The 21,570-nt window shown below is 45.1% G+C and overlaps 1 long non-coding RNA gene across 1 annotated transcript; it reads right to left on the reverse strand.

Moving 5' to 3' along the window:
- Positions 1 to 11,289: 11,289 nt before the first annotated feature.
- Positions 11,290 to 20,514, reverse strand: LOC138791216 (uncharacterized). The gene is made up of 3 exons (XR_011363104.1): positions 20,364 to 20,514; positions 12,545 to 12,630; positions 11,290 to 11,958 (listed from the first exon to the last, which is right to left on the reverse strand). It is a non-coding gene; the product is annotated as an uncharacterized lncRNA (long non-coding RNA).
- Between the last annotated feature and the right edge of the window lie 1,056 nt (positions 20,515 to 21,570).

Raw genomic sequence — 21,570 nt, forward strand, 5'->3', positions numbered from 1 at the left:
CCACGTCCGTGATGAGTCAGGATCACGGAACATGGGAATGCAGCCTTAGGGTGCGTTCACACCTACAGGATCTGCAGCAGATTTGATGCTGTGTTCAGTTATTTAAATGAAATCTGCTGCAGAAAATCAGCTGCAGATCCTGTAGGTGTGAACACACCATTAAGGTGTTAAACTTGCAGCCCTTCAGCTGTTGTAAAAGTAAAATTTTCATCATGCTGGATGGCTAAAGCTTTGGCTGTCCAGGTATGATGGGAATTGTAGTTTCACAACAGCTGAAGGACCGAAGGTTCCCCGTCACTGCTATAGTCAGATTGTGGATCCATTACAGGGGCTTTTTATTTCCTTAAAGGGGTTGGGCCTAGATTTGTTTTTACAGATTTAGATCCAGGTTGTTGTTTTTACAGATTTAGATCCAGGTTGTTTTTTTTAATCTGTTACTATTTTCTGCATTTTCTTATTAGTACATTATGGGGGCAGCCATCTTGCTTGTTTTTAACAGCATTTGGTGATTGATATGCTTTACAGCAAACCTCTTGACACTTAGACACAATGAACATCTCCTGGCCCTATTCTTTGCACAGATCATAGAGCATGCCCACAAGTGTGTCCCATACAAAGTTCATTCCGAGCTGAGCTGTGACTTTAATATAATCACAATCTACTGGTGTGGCCTTTTGTTGTAATACCATACTTTCAGATCACTTTCTATCCGTCTTCTCTTTCCCATAGACAGACTCTCTCTCAGCTTAGGTTAAGGCCTAGAGGCGAGAATCGAAACTGCAAGCACTCTGGATTATGTTATGGAAAATGAGAAATGTCACAAAAAATTCTTAAATTGCACTTTTTTAGCAAGAAAACAGACAGTGACCACCCTGACTGATTTCCTAATGGGTCGTCACAGGGCTGGGTTAGCGATGTGCCCGACTGCTGGGTGATCAATGAGATTAGTGTCGGCCAGGAGAGTAAGGGTCCTCCTATTCCATGAGCCTAGGAGGGCCTGATCAACGAGCGCCGATCTGCTACATTGGCGCTCGTTTACGGGGCCTATTCCACAGCCTGACAATAGTTAGCGAGGGCTGCAGGGACATCGTTACCAATGTCCTGCGCCCGGACAGGTAATGTATGAAACAAGGGTAGCAAGAAGGTCTTCTCCCGGTCCCGCTTCGGAGCGGCCTGTCTGAACTGACAAACTGCTCAGCCAATCACTGGCCGCAGCAGTCCTGGCCAGTGATTGGCTGAGCAGTCTGTCAGCTCCGACAGGCCGCTCCGAAGCAGGAGAAGACCTGCGCCTGGACAGGTAATGTATGATTTTTTTGTAATCGATGATTCTAGGTTCATCGGCTGATCGTTCTCTCTATTCCACGGAGCGATAATCGTCCGATTAACGCTCCGTGGAATAGGCCCCTGATGTGCATCACTTCTAGAAAGTGAAAGCCCCCCGAACTTCAATGAAGGTCCTTCAGCTCTGTTCTGGCTGTCATGTGATTAGTCACATGACTGTGAGAAGTGGTACAGATATTCTAGGTAGGGACAATCTGTCTTTTGCCTGTGTCTTTTTGTAGCAGAGCTGTGTATGTGTGGGGACAGTGTACTCTCTCGTCCCCACACAGAGTGTTGTTTTTTTGTTACCCGGATAACACCTTCAATATTATAAGCGGTGGCTACAACAGTGGCAGAATTTACAATCTCCGCTCCAATTTTTTCCTTTTCCTCGGGGCCACCTGTTACCTTTGATGAGGATCAAACAGGTGAAGGAATTCCGCTTGTTTCTTCTAATAAAGAAGAGCAAGCACCAGCCTCTACTTTCAAAGGCCCTCTTTCCCACAGAGGACACTGAAGAACTAATTAAGGCTATTAGAGCTTCCATGAATTTAGAAGAAGAGAGTTTCATTGTCGGCTGAGGATGCTTTGTATGAGGCTAACCCCCAAAAATGGGCGCACCTTTTCATTGCTTAAAAGCATTAAAACCCTTATTAATAACAAATGGCAGAATCCTGACTGCAAGTTCTTCATTCCCCGTTATTTCAAGAGGAAGTATCCTTTTCAGGAAGAAGGCCCCTGCTATCGATGCTTCTGTATCCAAGATAGCTAAAAGGTTCCAAGATCCTCAAAGGGGATGCTGGTTCTCTTTCTGATCCCATGGACAGAAAGGCGGACTACTACTCAAAAGGACTTAGGTTGCTGCCACATTGGTTCTCAAGGCCCCTGTTGTTGCCTCCCGTGTTGCAAGCAAGATCCATGCGGCTATGGTTGTCAAAGCTAAAAACCAAGCTATCTAACAATCAGGACCCAACTAAGATCCTTGAAGATTGGCCGGTAGTAGCTAAAGCAGCTGATTTCTTGGCTGATGCCTCTGCGGACAAAGATGTCGGCAAAGGCCATGGCACTTTCCAATTCCTCAAGAAGAGCTCTCTGGCTCAAGGCTTGGAAAGGAGATAAGTCGCCAGTACAGGGTAAGGCACAAAGCTTCCCTTTTGCCGCAATATTATTCAGTCCTTTTTATCGGACGCCTTTTCTAAAAGGGAGTCCAACACTGAAGTTCCCAACCCCCCCCCCCCCCCCCCCCGTTCATAAAGATGACGGCATCCCGGTGGGAGGTCGCCTGTCCTCCTTTGCCCAGGCTTGGGAAGAAATTTCCCCCAGTCCCTGGGTTCTGAAATCCATTACCTTTGGCCTGCTCCTGGAGTTCAAATCCACTCCGGGGGACAGGTTTTTTCCCTACCAGGATCCTGTCAGATCAGACAAAACAGTCAGTGATAGAGGGGAGTAGAACCCCTGCTGATGTTGTGATGGGGGAACTGGAACTAAAACATCTTTCTTTATCATAGACAAAACTTCTGCTTCTATTTCCTGTAAAGAAGCTAAACGGCTCCTACCGAGTCATAATAAATTTGAAGGGTCTCAACAAATATTTGCAATACAAAAGATTCCGCATGGAAACGTTAAAATCCATGATAAATCTTCTCTTCCCTCACTGTGTCATGGCCTCCATAGACCTGGAGGATGCATATTATCATGTTCCCATCCACCCGATGCATCAAAAATTCCTGAGAGTGGCTGTATGCATAGCAGGAAAATGGTCCCACTTACAATACAAGGCTCTGCCCTTTGGGGTTTCCCAGGCTCCCAGAGCCTTCACCAAAATAGTAGCGGATATGGCCTCATACATCAGGAAACAGGATATTCTGTTAGTGCCATACCTGGACGATTTCCTGCTCATAGCCGACTCAGTGCATCGTCTTCAGGCCCAGATCCATTTGGTGCATCGTCTTCAGGCCCAGATCCATTTGGTGACAGACATAATCAACAGGCTGGGGTGGAACATAAATCAAAAAAAGTCGAATCTATGCCCTTCCAAGCAGTGCATCTTCCTGAGTACTCTCTTGGACTCAGAAAAGCAGCTGTCGCTACTTCCTCATCTAAAGAGGGAAGTGGTTATCCAAAGAACGCGAGACCTGTTTCACTGCCACCAACCAGTGTTAAGAGAGACTAAAGAGGGAAGTGGTTATCCAAAGAACGCGAGACCTGTTTCACTGCCACCAACCAGTGTTAAGAGAGACTATGTCAGTGTTAGGTCTCCTCACCTCCTGCATCCAATCCATCAGCTGGGCCCAGTCCAGATCCAGAGCCTTGCAATGGGACATCCTTCAAGCCTGGTCAGGTGGCAGACAACCTTTACACCACAGTGTTCAGTTGTCTTCAAGGGCCAGAGTAAGGGCCCTATTCCACCGGACGATTATCGTTCAAATTATCGGTAAATCGTTCGAATCTAAACGATAATCGTTCGGTTGAAATGCAGTAATGATTAACGACCGAACGAGAAATCGTTGATCACTTTATATTACCTGGACCTATTTTTATCGTTGCTCGTTCGCAAATCGTTCGCATTGAATAAGACATCGTTCGGTCGTTCGCAATAGATACGAACGCAATAGCGAAGAAATACGGAAGAAGAAACGATCGCAATTATGATCATAAGTAACGATTATCGTTCCATGGAAATGAGTGAACGTTTTCAGGTCTTTCGCAATAGCGGACGTTTGAGATCGTTAATCGTTAACGATTATGCTAACGATAATCGTCCGGTGGAATAGGGCCCTAAGTCTGCTGTGGTGGATGGATCGCAAAAATTTAAAGGGAGTGAGGTGGACATGCTGCCATTCCCTTCTCCAACTATCGACTCAAATCTTTTTGTATGCCAAACAACACCTTCTCTCTCTACCAGCAGTTCATCTCAAAGGAGACATGAACATCAAGGCAGACTTCTTGAGCAGAACGAAGATAAGCCAGTCAGAATGGACCCTCAACAATGGGGTGTTCTTACAGATAGTGAGGAGATTCGGCATACCCGCAGTAGACATGTTCGCAACCAGAGCCAACAGGAAGGTGAACAAATTCTACTCTCTCAATCCAAACGACTATCCAGCAGCAGTGGACGCCCTGTCCCAGAATTGGAAGGGAGGACTGGGTTATGCCTTTCCTCCTCTCCCTCTGATTCCCAGAGTTCTGAGGAAAATAATGGAAGACAAGGCTCGAGTAATCCTCATAGCTCCGTTCTGGCCAAAGAGACCGTGGTTCACGCTACTGAAAAGACTGTCAGTCTCCCAGCCGTGGATCCTGCCAGAGAAAGATCCCCTATTCCAGGGCCCAGTACAGCACCCAGTTTGTCCACACTTGCACTTGACTGCATGGATGCTGAGAGGCTGATCCTAAGAGGTAGGGGTCTTTCAGACGATGTCATTAATACAATGTTAGATAGCAAGTAGGAAGGAGGTCACCTCCTCTATCTAAGAACTTGAAGGGCCTTCCTGAGATTCTCGCAGGGACAGCTGAACCCCCTGGGAGAACCAAATATCCCGCTAATTCTCAGTTTTTTACAGGCCGGGTTGGATAAAAATCTAAAGCCCAATATAGGGTACCCTAAATGTAAAGCTAGCAGATAATCCAAGAAGATTATCACCGGGGCAGTTAGAGTCACTATACCCCCCTGGGATTTAAATCTGGTCCTGGAGGCGTTAACCAAACCTCCTTTTGAACCCTTAGACTTGCTATCCCTAAAGATGCTGACCATTAAGCTCACCTTCTTACTAGCCATTACCTCGGCAAGGAGAGTGAGTGAGCTTCAGGCGTTATTGGCCTTCCCTCCTCATACCATTATCTTGGAGGATAGGGTGGTAATGAAGACTTTGCCATCCTTTCTTCCAAAGGTTGCCATCCTTTCTTCCAAAGGTTGTCTCTGAGTTCCACAAAAACCAGAGTATTATCCTTCCTTCCTTTTGTAACAACCCTAAAAACGATAAGGAAACTTAGATGTGAGGAGATGCTAATATTTAGATTCCACCAAAGACTTTAGGAAATCAGAAAATCTCTTAGTTCAGCTTGCAATCTGTTTAGCTTACACTTCTCAGTTTAGCTTACACTTCTCAGGGGAAAGACCCGCCTACATACTTCTCGGCACACTCTACTAGGACAGTAGCTACATCTTGGGCCGAGAAGGCAGATGCATCACTAGACTAGATGTGTAGGGCTGCAACATGGTCTTCCCCTCATACATTTCTCCGTCACTATAGGCTTCAACTGAACCCTCTTTCTGACCTGTCCTTCGGCCACAAGGTCCTTTCAGCTGTTGTCCCTCCCTAGTACAATTACTCGGTTATCCTCCAGGGGTGCTGTCATAGGGCGTCTGGGTAAAACCAGAATTACTTACGGTAATGAGCCCATAAGCCCATCACAGCACCCCTCCGGTATACCCACCCTACACTATTTTTTCTCTCTTCTTTTGTTCAAATTTTTCTTTCTCCCTTTTTCTCCGCTGGAGTACTTGTATGAACTGAAGGTGTGGAGAGGTGTGTCTTGAAGGTGTGGAGAGGTGTGTCTTCTTTTATCTTCTCAGGTTTCCTGTCATGCGGTAGGAGGTCCTCTCCAGGGGTGCTGTCATGGGCTTACGGAAACATCATTACCGTAAGTAATTCTGGTTTTTCTGTCCGTTAAAAGTAACCAAATAAAAACGGATATGTTAAATGGACAGGAAAAATGTAGTGTGAACCCAGCCTAATATACACGTATAACCTATTTTGTGCCATGTTTTTTTTTTTTTTTTGCTTCCCCGCTCTGGATGTCTAAAATCCTCTTCTGTGTCCACTCTGACACCACACTGCTCCCTCCCCCCCCCCCCCCCCTTACTTTGTAGTCACAGGACATGTGATCTCCTCTCTGGACAGTAGACATCACCTGCATCTTCTCTATGCACCTCGTGATAGTGCTGCTTACATGTGTCCCTGAACCTAGGTCTTTGTAAGGGGTCTATGTCTTGCTATATACTGGTTCTTTTGGGGGTCTTTGCTCTACTTGATAAGGGGTCTATGTCTTGCTATATACTATTACATGTATAGCTGCTTGTATGCTTTATTTTTTATATTTTACTGTAATGAGGGCTTATTTGTGGAATATTTTAAAGTCTCTCCATGCATCCTGGCTCTGGGTTCCCTCCTGAAGTGGAGATAAAATACTTTTAGGCTGCATTCATACGCCCCGTGAAATTGTCTGGATCCGCGACCACAGACAATTTAGGGACCATTGAAGTGAATGAAGCCAATAACATGATCCGTGCTGCAAAAATAGGACAAGTCCTAGTGCGGATCACTGCACGGATCACCCCCCGCTGCCCGGCAGGACAGCATGGTGTGCGCTCCTGTTATTGTATCTACTACTCGCCTATCCCCCCCCGGCTGGCCGGCTTCATGTTCACCAGAACTGGCCTGGAGTGTGTGTAAGTGGCCTGCACGGCAGCAATAGGTGAGTAGTAGGAGTGTATGATGTGCGCTCATCATTGCATCTGTCATATCTGCTGGTGGGAGATCCGTGCCGCCATCCTTCTCCGGATCGTGTGAATAAGGCCCTACTGTGTATGGCACGAGTCTCTAAACCATGAAAAACCATAATTCCCATCATTCTCGGACAGGTAAAGCTTTGGATTTGGCTGTCCAGGCATGATGGGAAATGTAGTATAGCAAACAGCTGGGGGGCCGCAGTTTGGAGACCCATGGTGTGTCTATAATATGAGGGTAAGACACTGAGGCCTCCATTGGAGTCAGACAGGTCATCTTGGTCACATTTAGCTTGTCAGACCACAGATTCACATGGATCTCGCCTCAGAATAACCCAATGTTCCGATAAATCCTTCAGAGAAGTATTTTTAGCTGTATCACACCTTGGGAAGGAGGTTAGGACACAGCTTGCTTGGACTGCTAAGTATCTCCATAAGTACATTGATTAGGTTATTGTCAACTGTAAAAACATAGTAGCAGACTTCTGACATGGTGCTGCCCTATTGTGACTACACTTAAAGGGAAACTATCTGCAGGTTAAAAGCAGGTTAAAAGCATCTAACATACTGACCATTAAAGGTGTACTCTGGCAAAAACCTCTTTTCAAATTGACTCAGAAAGTTATTTGGAGATTTTCAAAAAGTAGTAAACTACAATCTCCCAGTACTTATCAGCTGCTGTATGTCCTGCAGGAAGAGGTGTATTCTTTTCAGTCTGATGCAGTGCTCTCTGCTGCCACCTCTGTCTAGAGCAGGAGAGGTTTTCTATGGGGATTTGCTGCTGCTCTGGACAGTTCCTGCCATGGACAGAGGTGGCAGCAGAGAGCACTGTGTCATACTGGAAAGAATTCACTACTTCCTGCAGGACATACAGCAGCTGACTTGTAATTTACTTTTATATAACTTTCTAAAACCAGTTGATTTGTTGGATAAACCCCTTTAAGGTAAGTTTCCTACCTGTTATCCTTGGTACTGGTTTTGTGTACTGTAGTTTAACCTGTGCCCGAGGAGTGGTAGCCCCGCCCCCACTGCAACAAACCACCTCATTAGCATATGGATTAAACTATAAAGTACAAAGAAATGGCCTTGAGGATTAAAGTATGACATTTACCTTCATCCTCAGCTCCCATTGTGCTATAGAGACCTAGTAGGTAGGTGGTTAGAAACTTCTAACCTGCTGCTATTTTCCCTTTAAAAAAAAAAGACACACCCTATTTCTGGGATTTCAAATATTTGTCAATATTTGCAGCGTTGACCCTTCTTCTTCAGGACCTCTGCAATCAACTTCTGGGCCAAATCCTGACTGATAGCCGTCCATTCTTGCACAATCAATGCTTGCATTTTGTCAGAATTTGTTGGTTTTTGTTTGTTCACCCGTCTCTTGATGATTGACCACAAGTTCTCAATGGGATTAAGGTCTGGGGAGCTTCCAGGCCATGGACCCAAAATTTCTATGTTTTGTTCCTGGGCCATTTAGTTATCACCTTTGCTTTATGGCAAGGTGCTCCATCATGCTGGAAAAGGCATTGTTGATCGCCAAACTGCTCTTGGACGGTTGGGAGAAGTTGCTCTTGGAGGACATTCTGGTACCATTCTTTATTTATGGCTGTGTTTTTAGGCAAGACTGTGAGAGAGCCGATTCCCTTGGCTGAGAAGCAACCCCGCACATGAATGGTTTCAGGATGCTTTACAGTTGGCATGAGACAAGACTGGTGGTAGCGCTCACCTCCTCTTCTCCGAATAAGCTGTTGTCCAGATTTCCCAAACAATCGGAAAGGGGATTCATCAGAGAAAACGACTTTACCCCAATCCTCAGCAGTCCACTCCCTGTACCTTTTGCAGAATATCAGTCTGTCCCTGATGTTTTTTTCTGGAGAGAAGTGGCTTCTTTGCTGCCCTCCTTGAGACCAGGCCTTGCTCCAAGAGTCTCCGCCTCACATTGCGTGCAGATGCACTCACACCTGCCTGCTGCCATTACTGAGCAAGCTCTGCACTGCTGGTAGCCCGATCCCACAGATGAAACACTTTTAAGAGATGGTCCTGGCGCTTCATGGTCTTTCTTGGGCGCCCTGGAGCCTTTTTGGCAACAATGGAACCTCTCTCCTTGCAGTTTTTGATGATGCGATAGGCCATTTTTGTGCAGTGCAGAGTATCGCAGCTAGAAAGATTGCACCTCAGTCAACAATCTAACAGGGAAATGATGACTCCACGTGTTTCTTTACAGATAACCATGGTTAACAGAAGAGAAACAATGATGCCAAGCACCAGTCTGCTTTTAAAGTGTCCAGTGGTGTCATTCTTACTTAATCATGACAGATTGATCTCTAGCCCTGTCCTCATCAACACCCACACCTGTGTTAATGGAGCAATCACTGAAACGATGTTAGCTGGTCCTTTGAACTTTATCCCCCAAAACACATTTCAACATCATTGCAGCCTTCATTTTCTAGGCACATATTGACTTTGCAAGTAATTGCTGTTAAGCTGATCACTCTTTATAGCATTCTGGAGTAAATGCAAATTGCCATTTTAAAAACTGAACCAGTAGACTTTGATACAAATATTAATTTTTGCATTCTCAAAACTTTTGGTTATGAGAGTCCCATAGAAGTGTGCGGTGCTCCTACTGTGTCTCTGATTTAACCAATGAGAACTTTGGTCTTTCAGGAGGTCACCTACAACCAGAAGACGATTTAACCAATGAGAACTTTGGTCTTTCAGGAGGTCACCTACAACCAGAAGACTATTAAAGGAGAAGTCTGGCGAAATTTTTTTTATAAAGTATTGTATTGCCCCCTAAAAGTCATACAAATCCCCATTATACACTTATTACGGGAAATGCTTATAAAGGGCTTTTTTCCCTGCACTTACTACTGCATAACAAGGTGATGTCACCACTAGAGATGATCAAACAGCGGAAAATCTTAAGCTCTATCGAAATTGAACCTTCCGCATTTGATTCCCGGTCCTTGGGGAAGGAGGTGATGGCCTGAGTACTGCCTGGAATTCAGCCGTAAAGGCCGATAATCGTTCCGTGTAATAGGGCCTCTAGGGTGGGTTCACACTACGGAATTCTCGCGGAAAATGTCCACGGAATTCTGCTGTCTATCCGCGCGCCTTTCCGCTGGATCCATAGACACCATTCTATGGGCCGGCGTATTCTGCTATCCGCCGAAAGAAGTGACATGTCACTTCTTTCGGCGGATAGCGGCATACGCCGGCCTATAGAATGGTGTCTATGGAGCCGGCGGAAAGGCGCGCGGACAGCCGAGGAATTCCTCTGAGTTTATCCGCAAGAATTCTGTAGTGTGAACCCACCCTTAGTCAGTATAAGTGACTGGTAAGTATGACGTATGAAAAGCTTTATTACAGGTTTTGGCCTTCTTGCCCCAGTTCCCTCTATTACAGATTCCCTTTAGTCATAGCACATGGCGGCCATGGCCATATAGTGGGGTCATATCTACAGAGACAAGAATCAAAGGAAGCAAAACAGTCAATGGCAAATAGCGTTAAAGAACAAACTCCACTCACAGCTTCACAATCAGAGATACAATGAACAGTCCTCAGTCACATGGCAAAAACAGTATCTTTTTTTTTTGGTGGTGGTGGTGGGGGGTTGTTATTAAAGCATATAAAGAGAAGACCCGGTACACCTTACAATATATACTTGGCTGCAACACATCATAAGATAGCTACACACGGTCATCTATTTATAAATAGGTGTCCTGATGGGATGGTTCCTTCAGTGTCTGTGTGGTATTTCAGTTCCATTAAAGTAAATGGAGTGGAGTTGTAATTCCAAACACAAACTGAAGAACTACCTTTAAAGATGGAGTCGCACCTTTGCTTCTAAGTTCCACAGCTTAAAGGGGTTATCTGGGCTTATAAAAACATGGCTGCTTTTCTCCAGAAACAATGGTTTAGGTGTGGGATTTTGCAGCTCAGTTCCATTGTAGTGAATGAAGCTGAATTGTAATACTGCACACAACCTGAGGACAGGGGTGGCGCTGTTTTTGCAAGAAAGATTATTCTATTCCTGGAAATCCCTTTGAATCTTGCGATCTCCAATGATCAGCTCTAAGATATTTTGATATTAGAGATGAGTGAATCGCTCATTGAAGCACTTCGTTTGATCTGCACTCGGCTCATTAAGCCGACGGCCTTTCAGCACTGCTCCGCTCCCTGACGCTCCTCCCAGGATGCCGAGGAAAGCTGGATCCAATCCTGGGAAATTTCTCCCAGTTTTCCAAGATTGGATCCAGCTTTTCCCAGCACTCGGGGTGAAGCAGCAGGGAGCGGACGAGCGCTGAAAGGCGGCGGCTTGATGAGCGGAACATGATCATCTCTGTCCAAACATAAGTATGATCAATCACAATTCAAACCTCGAAAGGGGTTGTTCATTTTGATCAAAGTTATAAAAATTAAACATTAAAGGTTTTTTTTTGTTTTTTTTTTGCCCCCTTTTCAGCCACTACACTATGCACGGTGCTTGTCTGCTACAAGTGTAGTGAATGTGGGCTGAGCTGCAGTAACCCAACATGGCCACTGCACAGTGTATGGCGCTGTGTGCTTCTGGCTCTGTTCGCTGTGCCTCTGTATAACAGCCGACCAGTTGGGATACTGGACTTCAGGTCATCAATATTTTTTTCGTTAATTATCAGATCAAAACCCAGTTTAGCCCACAAACCCCCATTTTTCAGGTGTGTCTTCTTTTTGAAGGTCCAGATCTTCAGTCCTGTGGATGATTTCGGTATCACATGTCGATCATTATTGGGGCTCTCTCTTTTTGTTGAACGACTTTGTGGTCAAGAAATAACGGGGACACGAATCCATAAAACCTGTTGCTCCTCTTCTCCTCTCTTCCGCAGTGGACGGGGTGTGGGAAGGCGTGGACGCCGGCATTGACGTAACTCTGCAGGCAGACCGTGTACAGGAACGCCGTCAGGTGAAGGACACAGACAAGTCCGAAGATGACCACAACAATGACTGTGTGCGGCTCCCATAGCTCGGGGGCTGCGGCCTCCTCCATTGGCAGGAGGGTAACGTTTCCCCTGGTCACATGGTTGGCAGGTGGGAAATTCATATCGATGATAAAGCTTAAAAACGTGAAATTCGTCTGTTAATGATGCGTCCTGAGAAGACAGATATCCACGTGTGAGCAGTGAGGAACAAAGTATCTCACAATCAGTATGTAACAGTGCCTCGCATGTCTTCCAGTACTTATTAGCTGATGTATGTCCTGCAGGAAGTGGTGTATTCTTCCCAGGCTGACACAGTGCTCTCTGCTGCCACCTCTGTTCATGTCAGGAACTGTCCAGAGCAGTGGCAAATCCCCATGGAAAACCTCTACTGCTCAGGACAGTTCCTGACACAGACAGAGGTGGCAGCAGAGAGCACTGTGTCAGACTGAAAATAAAACAACATTTCCTGCATGACATACAGCAGCTAATAAGTATGGGAATACTTGAGATTTTTTAATAGAAGTAAATTACAAATCTATATAACTTTCTGACACCAGTTGATTTGAAAGAAAAAGTTTTCCACTGGACAACTCCTTTAAGACGATGTGATTGCTCTCTCTCTATTTGGGCAAAGGAGCTTCATAATCAAGGCTGGTAGGTTGGGGAGAAGACACCAGGGACCGCCCTCATGACTCAGCAACCATGTAAACCTTAACGGAGATAAGTTCTGTATTGCTGGGAGTCAGCTCCATCTTACCAGTCATGCTTCTCTCTTCACTCATATCCCTTCAGCTGTGTCTCTTTCTCTTCCTCCATCTGTAGCTGTTCAGTCTAAACTGATGCCTGAAAAATAGTGAAAAAGACAAGCATAGGTTAGAATAGATACAAACTTAAAGGGGAACTCCGGCTATTTTTTTTTTTCTTTCAAATCAACTGGTTTCAGAAAGTTATATAGATTTGTAATTTATTTCTATACAAAAATCTACATTCTTCCAATGCTTATCAGCTGCTGTATGTCTTGCAGGAAGTGATGTATTTTTTCCAGTGTGACAGTGATGAAATTGTTAGGCTAATTTTATTATTAAAGGGGTATTCCACTCAAATATAACTTGATATGTTGCTTCAAATATAACTTGATATGTTGCTGCCCATGTTAAGATTAACAATTCCTTCCATAGATGTTATTATCTATTCAGTCTTCTTCCCCCAGTTCTGAGCTACTGCTTTTTTGCTGAAGACACAAATATGTGTGTCAGCCCTTCTCTTTGTCTCCCACTCGTTCTGAAACAGCTGATGTAAACAAGCCCCTGACTAGCTTTATCTGCAACATTGTAGCTTCTTTGCAATGCTGGGAGGATTAATCAGTGAGTTTGCTGGCAACTTGACCTCAGAATAATCCTCTCAGCATTACAAAGAAGCTACAAAGTTGCAGATAAAGCCAGTCAGGGCTTGTTTACATCAGCTTGTTTACATCAGCTGTCTCAGGAGGGAGGAGGGGGAGACAGAGAGAAAAGCTCATACACAGATTTTTTGGCTTCATTAGAAAGCAGCAGAGAACTGGGGGAAGGAGACTAAATAGATAATAACAAGTATGGAAGGAATTGTTAGTCTTACAATGGGCAGCAACATATCAAACATTATATTATGAAAGAGGTATTCCACTCAAACATAATTAGCCTAAGTTAATTGCCATGCAGGTTGTGTATAACTAAACAGGTGACTTTCCTTGTGTGAAGGCAAAGAAGTTGGACTTCCTGTGTGTCGTCTCTTCTTTTGATTTGAACTAAAAAGAGAGAACAGTCTAGGAACATCCTAACCCACACAGTGAACCAGTCTAAAAAGTGCAGGGCAGTATCCTAAACACCAGAGGAATTAGCCTGGATAAGACAAAGCTACCCAGGAAGGTCTTCGTATCTCCTATCTCACAGTGCAGGTAACTGGGACACCCCCAAAAACGTAGCTTCACCCAGATAACCATGACTGGGGCTTGTATCACCCTATTAGGACGGGTCACTTAACACTGTAGGGCACAAGGTGGTCAGACACAGTCTAAACACATGTACAAGTAAACTTCTCACTCCACAAGTATTCTCTAAAGTTCCAGCAGAGTACATTGCTACATTGGGTTGGGACTCCCTCAACAAACTCTTCTCTACGCTTCTATCAATTCTTCAAGCACTGATACAGCTACCTCTCCTCTACTACTTCAAGCACCTCCTCAAGCACAACCGAATTAAGGACTAAAGTCTATTCTACCAAAGTGTATTGTACTACTAAAAGACTGCACAGTGTAGCCGTTCTATTTTTGATATCACTGGGACTCAGTCATCCTTTATACGCACCAGCACCTATACACACTAACTGCACACCTTGGATTATTTTTCCCCTTTCTGTGGATGGCGGTACCGATAGTCCGGCTGGGTCAATTGTCACTAAGGACTACTGTGACAAGAGCCCAAGGCACCCATCACAACCCAGCAGGTCAAAGACCATTTCTGGGGATTACAGCCAGCCACAACACAAAGCAGGTACCAACATCACACCTGGTGCTGGACAAGCACTGGCATCACAACAAAACCATGTCTGGCTGAGCGGTACCATATATATATATATATATAAAAGAAAAATGATTGGGTTGAACGGCACTGTGCAGACTTAAAGTCAAATGGCTTCCAGCCGATGGGTGCACGTCCTTGGCAGTCGACCCCCGACTCCACAGATAATGCAGTAAAATGAAGAAGGTAGACGGCACTCCAATAAAGTAAATAAGTGCAGGTTTATTCACCCGTATACGTACAGCGACGTTTCGACTCACCAGTTGAGAAAGACTCAACTGGTGAGTCGAAACGTCGCTGTACGTATACGGGTGAATAAACCTGCACTTATTTACTTTATTGGAGTGCCGTCTACCTTCTTCATTTTACTATATATATATATATCCATCATCATCGACCTCACCACATGCTCGCCAACCTGCAATGAAAGGCACAATAGTATAACACACATCAAATCACAACCAGACCAAGAGCATGTCCCTCTGCAGCTGTCGGGTTCCCTCCTTACATAAGAGGGTTCCTGGAGCCCCTTGTTTATGGTGGTTCTTTTATTGTACTCTATGGACTCTAGCAGAAGGAAAGCTTCCCCATAGGATTCCGCATGAACTAAGAAGCAATGTCTGCAGAATCCCACACGGCAGGATGAGCTCTTTGTATTACATTGATGATCGCAGCGTTACATAATCCATACATTACTACGCCGCACACTAAATCTTTGCTCCTTTTAGTGGTAATCTAGCTGTGCCGGCTTTGCGCTGCTGGAGTCCGTACTTTTTCATTTTGTGCTCGGTGCCGCCTCCCGCAGTGTTCTTCAATCTGTCTATACAAATGATGCATCTCTGAGGAGCAATACACTTAGATGCCGCCACCTTTTATGTAATAACACGGTGCTGTGAGCAGAAATGGAGCAAGGACAGCAGCAAACACCTCTCTGTACTGAAGCGGCCAGCCCGTTGTGTTTATGTTTGTAATATCCCCAGCTAACGGGAAACATGCAGGAGAGACCATTTAAATGCAGCTGTTAGGTTTGACAGCTGCATTTAAATGCTTAATTAGCCGATGCGGCAACGGGACCCACGTCGGCAAATAGAAGCGCTCCCCAGCTGCAGATAGCACCTAGGAGCTGCTGCAGAACCTCGATATACACCTCAGCTGCTGCAGAACCTCATAAGGTTACTTTATAAAGAACCAGACATCATCTTTTAACTGTAATTGTACTACAAGTTCCAGCATATAGCACAGAGGGGCTGAAAGCTGGATCCAGAGCTGTGTCCATTACTACCTGGTGTGCACAGGGTGGCAGCCTGCCCCCCACTCCAGACTACTCCCCCCCCCCTCCAATTTTCTGCAATCCTCGCCAGACGATGCTCCTAATTGTCGACACCCCAACCTAAGGGCCCTATTCCACCGGACGATTATCGTTCAGATTATCGTTAAATCGTTTGAATCTAAACGATAATCGTTCGGTTGAAATGCAGTTAACGATTAACGACCGAACGAGAAATCGTTGATCGCTTTATAAGACCTGGACCTATTTTTATCGTTGCTCGTTCGCAAAACGTTTGCAAATTGTTCGCATTGAATAAGACATCGTTTGGTCGTTGGCAGTATCGACCAAACGCAATAGCGAAGAAATAGCGAAGACAAAACGATTGCAAATACGATCATAAGTAACGATTATCGTTCCATGGAAATGAGTGAACGTTTTCAGGTCTTTCGCAATAGCGGTCGTTTGAGATCGTTAACGATTATGCGAACGATAATCGTCCGGTGGAACAGGGTCTTAACTCACTAAAACACACACACCAGTACACTCTTTGCAGGGAGAACCTCACCCTCCCCTTTTGTCCCAACAGGGAGAAAGCAGCCAGAGAAGGTAGTGAGGTGACTGGGGAGGGGCCCGGGGGAGTGAGGAGGGGGCCCTGCTTGTCACAGTGAGCAGGCTGACCGGCAGGAAAGAGCAGTGTGTGTGTGCAGTACAGCTGTCAGCTTCAGAGGGCCCCCTGGATTCTGGTTTGTCCCTGGGCCCCTTATAGCTGTACTGCCAATACTGCCCTGATGGCGGCCCTGCTTATATGCATGGTTTGCACTTCATAGTATTTGGTGTGAGCACACTAGTTAACTAGTTAATTACCTTACACCTGTATTGCCATGTATAAAACTCCCCAGAAAGGGGGCCTGTATGTTTACTCCTTTAGGCTATGGCCACATGTAGTATGAGACCCGCCGTTCCGTGACCCGTGGGTTTTCTGCGTCCGCCATTCACTGAATAGCGGCTGCAGAAAACTGATATGTCAGTTTTCTACAGCACCGCTAGGGATCCCGGCCGGAGTATATATCATGTGTATACACTCCGGCCGGGATTCCCTCAGCCTGCAGCACTACTCTCTAGTTTATAATATTGTGGCTCTCCACTTGCACAAGGAATAATAAATCCTCCCTCCCCTTCCTATGGCAGCGCACTTACATTATATAGCCTGATAACCCGCTCAGTCTTCTCTCCAGGCAAATAATGTGACGGTTCTGGGTTATTCTGTAATGTGAGGAATGTTCTGCTGCAGCAGGATGAATTCTGAGAACTGGATGGAGCGCATTAGGCCAGGCGGCCGTACACAGATAACAAGGCTTTGTTTGGGTTTGGGCTCCCATCTACGTGGTTTGCGGTAAGGTGGGGGTGGGGCTATGGGCTGCTGGTATTACTAGATAGTCACAATCACCAGTAATGGAGGCAGCTGGTGGATAATCAAACATACTCTACAATAGTATACTGTATATCAAAAAGATATTCGCTATAAATGACTGAATCCTGGCTGAGGAATATACAGAGATGAATTTAAAGTGTAACTGTAAAAAAAAAAAAAAAAATGCTCCGCATAGTACTAGTGATCTCAGAAGGGAGGGGGAGGGGGAGACGTAATGAAACAGTTTTTTGTGTCTTCAGCAGAAAGCAGCAGTTGAGAACTAGGGGAAGGAGACTGAATAGATAATAAGTATAGAATGAATTGTTAGTCTCACTATGGACAGCAATGTATGAAAAGTTAACCCCTTAAAGGGAATATCCCTTTAAGGGGTTACCGATGCACTGGATTTGTTGTGAGAAGCAAAGCAAAGAGTGTTTCCCAATAACACACCTTCGGCTGATATTTGACCCATGTATAAGGACATTTAGGCTGATAAGTTATTAAAAAAAAACATTTTAGGAAGATCTTTTTGCAGATACACAAAAGTCAACTATGTTTCAAAGGTGATGGGGCGGATAGTCAATCCTTGGGGTTTTTATGCTACTGATACAGTATTGTTATGCCATGGGACCCATCCTATAGAGCATTACACAGGCCACTCATACATTTTGAATTAACATAGTAATTCTCCCTTTCTCCTGTAGAGGCGCTGCAGAGAAATCTCTAGCTAGGGTTACAAATTTGAATTAATAAATTCTGAGCGTTTGGCACAGCCAAGCATTCCTGTGCTCTGTATGGGGAAGTGAAGGATAAGCCACAGCCAGAGAGCTCTGACTACGGCTTATCGCTCACAGAACAAAGGGGCACATCCGACCCATATAGTGTGGAAACAGCACCCACACCATCTGTAGCAATGGCCAGTCCTAGGGATAACTCTGATCCCTGCCATTTAATCCCTTAGGTGTTACAGCTGTGACTGGGCATAGTCACATACAGTATAAAGGAAGGGTCAGCTCTCTTTGGCCCAAGCCAGTCCAGCACTATGTATACCCCTATCTTTGCTGCAGGGATATACTTTGCATTTAGTAGTTTGTGTGAGCATTACTCATTTCTGTATTCGCTGTAGTTCCCCATCGTGGTATTCTTTAGGTTATTACTGCCAGCGGATAAAAGAGACTATTAGAGTCTATTATCCCCACACAATGAAGGCGGGATGTACTGCCTGTCACTGGACCACAATGCCCCTTGTCAATGGGGCGCATTATCGAAAACAAACAATTACCATTCATAATCTGTCATCTCAGGGAGGAATCGCAGCCTATGTATATTCGGGAAAAGAAAGGCGTTTAGTCACCGTTCACATAGGGGAAGTCGCAAAGGAATTTCACTGTGTTTTCTGGACACCATCTCATATGATGGCCTGATGCTGGTCAGCGTCAGAACGTTATGTATGGTGGTGCCCGGAGGAGTTGGGTCTGCAGAGGAGGAATCATTATTAAAGGGGTTGTTCACAATTTTTTTTATTTCAAATCAACTGGTGCCAGAAATTTGTAATTTACGTCTATTAAAAAATCTCAAGTCTTCCAGTACTTATCAGCTGCTGTATGTAGTGCAGAAAGGGGTGGATTCTTTCCAGTCTGACACAGTGCTCTCTGCTGACACCTCTGTCCATGTCAGGAATTGTCCAAAACAGCAAATCCCTGTAGAAAACCTCTGCTGACGGGAAAGAATCCCCCACTTCCTGCAGGATATACATCAGCGGATAAGTACTGGAAGACTTGAGATTATTTAATAGCAGTAAATTACAAATCTCTGGCATTTTCTGGCACCAGTTGGTTTAAAAGATTTTGTTTTGTGAACTACCCCTTTAAGAGGGGTTTCCAGGATTAGAAAAAACATAAAAGCACAGCTACTTTCTTGTAAAAACAGCACCACCCCTGTCCTAAGGTTGTGTGTGGTATTACAATTCAGCTCCATTCAAGCTGATAACAAGAGAGGTGCTGTTTCTGGATGAAAGCGGACATGTTTTTCTAACTGCTTTAACCATTACTTAATAAATAAATTCAATAGTTACCAGCCGACTTAAAAAGGAAAAACACTCCTCCCTCCTGGCCCCCACCTTCTGAGACGAGGATCAACTCTCTTGAATGGGATGACAGATGACCACACTGGCTCCCTTCCCTGCTGCAGCAACACAGTTCCCCCTTTCCCAACACAGATTAGAGCACTCTGGCTCCATCACACGCAGCGGCCGCATAACCACCAAACCACTGCCTCAGTATAAGACGACTGCGCCGGGCTCTACTCCCCCCCGCCCGTCCAAACTTCCCTACACAGATGACGGCGATCTGGGCTCTCTCCTGCACTGCGACCACACATCCTTACCCAATACCCCCCCTCCCCTATAATTGGATGACTGCTCTATCTCCCTCCCATGCTGCGGTTGCATCATCAGCTCTGCTACATCATGTGGTGATGGCTCTGCTACATCATGTGGGGATGATGCATACAAGATGGTAGCCACTAACCAGGTATCTCAGGGTCCAACAATTGCTATGATATATACATATAACATACTGCCTGCTCCGTATATCTGAACTTATACTTATGGCATGCTGTTATATGGAGGTTTTGGGGTCTTTCAGAAGGTTCTGGATTATTAGACAATGTTCACATGTAGTATGGAATGATGACTGGGAGCCTGTTACTATCAGGTTGATAGGGGTGTATGACCTGTGTGACCACAAAGGGCGCATTGATCCATTAATAATAGGGGGACCACCACCTACTGCACCTCCTTTCCCCGATGCTAAGATTCTGGATCCCCCTGAGCATTGTATTTAATTGTGTATTTGCCTTTGATAATGCACAGTTTCTTTCTGTATTTCCAACCCACGCCTGGTGTTAAATAAGAATACCAACCAATATACTAGCCATAGAGTCATCGGTCATTGTTCCCCTGAAATTACAGATAACGGAACAATAGACGGCAGACTACTTCTCGACAGCATCGCTTTAGGGAAACTTCAATGTACTAAGCTGCTGCTACCATCCATGTAGCTGGGAAATCTCTGAGCAGGAGATAAACTAATGATCGTAGGTCCTGGGGATTTTTTGTACTCGCTGTCATGAAATTGACAAATAATTTAAATTAAAATGTAAAAAAAAAAATAAAAAAAAATGGCTGATAACAGAGAACAATGGAAAGAATATAGATAGGGAGAGTCACTACATTGAAAATGATATTTCTGTACTCTATAGAGCGAGAGTGTGCGGCTATAGACATGGGTCATGTAAGGCTATATACATTAAGAAAAAGAAGGTATTATTGGTATATTACCTGTAAGGTGTGACGATGGGATGGGCCGAATGCAGGGGGAGAATTGGGTTGCATCTCCAGCATCTGTATACAGCTTGGCTTCAGCTAGGAATATACAGAGGCAGGCAGAGAGGAGGAACGTTCATCATTGTGGTTGCTTTGGAAACGCACCTCACCTCAGGGCTATAGCGCTAAGTAGAAAAACGAAGGGAAAAAAAAAAAAAAGCACAATTCAAACATCTAGCGACAGCTAATAAGGAATGTCTGAGCCGAGAAGCCGCACAGTCTCTACCGTCAGAAGTTTCTATAGATCTGCCTGTAAAGTAATGAGGCAGCGGGGGCTAGACCAGCAAATAAAAGAAGAAAACACTTGTTAGTCGACTGGTTGCTATGGTTTTCAGCATACAGTAAAGAAAGTTCCACTAATGACCATAGAGGGTTAAATGGATGATGGAATGAGGAGAGCATATTCATTATGGAGTCACATTGTTATAGAAAAATGGTCAAAAGCGTATACAGTATAAAGGCGTAGAGTGGGGAGGACACCTGTGGGATGGCTGGGAGCCTGTTGTCATGGTTCCTATCAGGTTGATAGGGGTGTGCGACCTGTGTGACCACACAGGGCACATCGCCCCATCCATTATAGGGGCACCACCATGTACTGCACCTCCACCAACCCCCTCCCTGATGCTGCGGTTTTGGATACTCCGGTGAGCGTCCTTTTTAAGTGTGTGTTACTGTTTGCCTTTAGGGGGAAATACAGTTGAGGGACACTTGGGAGGAATGGGGTCAATACTATAAGGAGTTGCATACAGAGGGTTGATACTATACAGGGGGCTACCTTCTACCCTAAGGCCATCTCAGACAAGAGGGCTTCTACATTGTGGTCTCATGTTCTCTGGGCTGCACAGTGTAGGTATAATGTCCCCTGGGGCCCACCCAAGTGTCTGCCCCCCTCCCTCATCTATCGGATGAGAGCAGTCAGAGGACAAAAAAAGTTATATCCAATGACTCTAAGGTGACGACCGTGTCTTACTGAACTGTCACTGCCTCCCCCTCATGTACTGTACCACTTCCATCCCCCTCATGTACTGTACCACTGCCTCCCCCTATAACTAATGGACTGTACTGTGTCATTCTCCCATCATTGTGTAGCAATCTTTGACTCTCCAGCTGAAAAAGTCCCATCACAAACTGCTAGCAGGCCATGATGAGGTTGTAGTACTGC

The sequence above is a fragment of the Dendropsophus ebraccatus genome, chromosome 1 (genome assembly GCF_027789765.1).
Source record: "Dendropsophus ebraccatus isolate aDenEbr1 chromosome 1, aDenEbr1.pat, whole genome shotgun sequence".
NCBI lineage: Eukaryota > Metazoa > Chordata > Amphibia > Anura > Hylidae > Dendropsophus > Dendropsophus ebraccatus.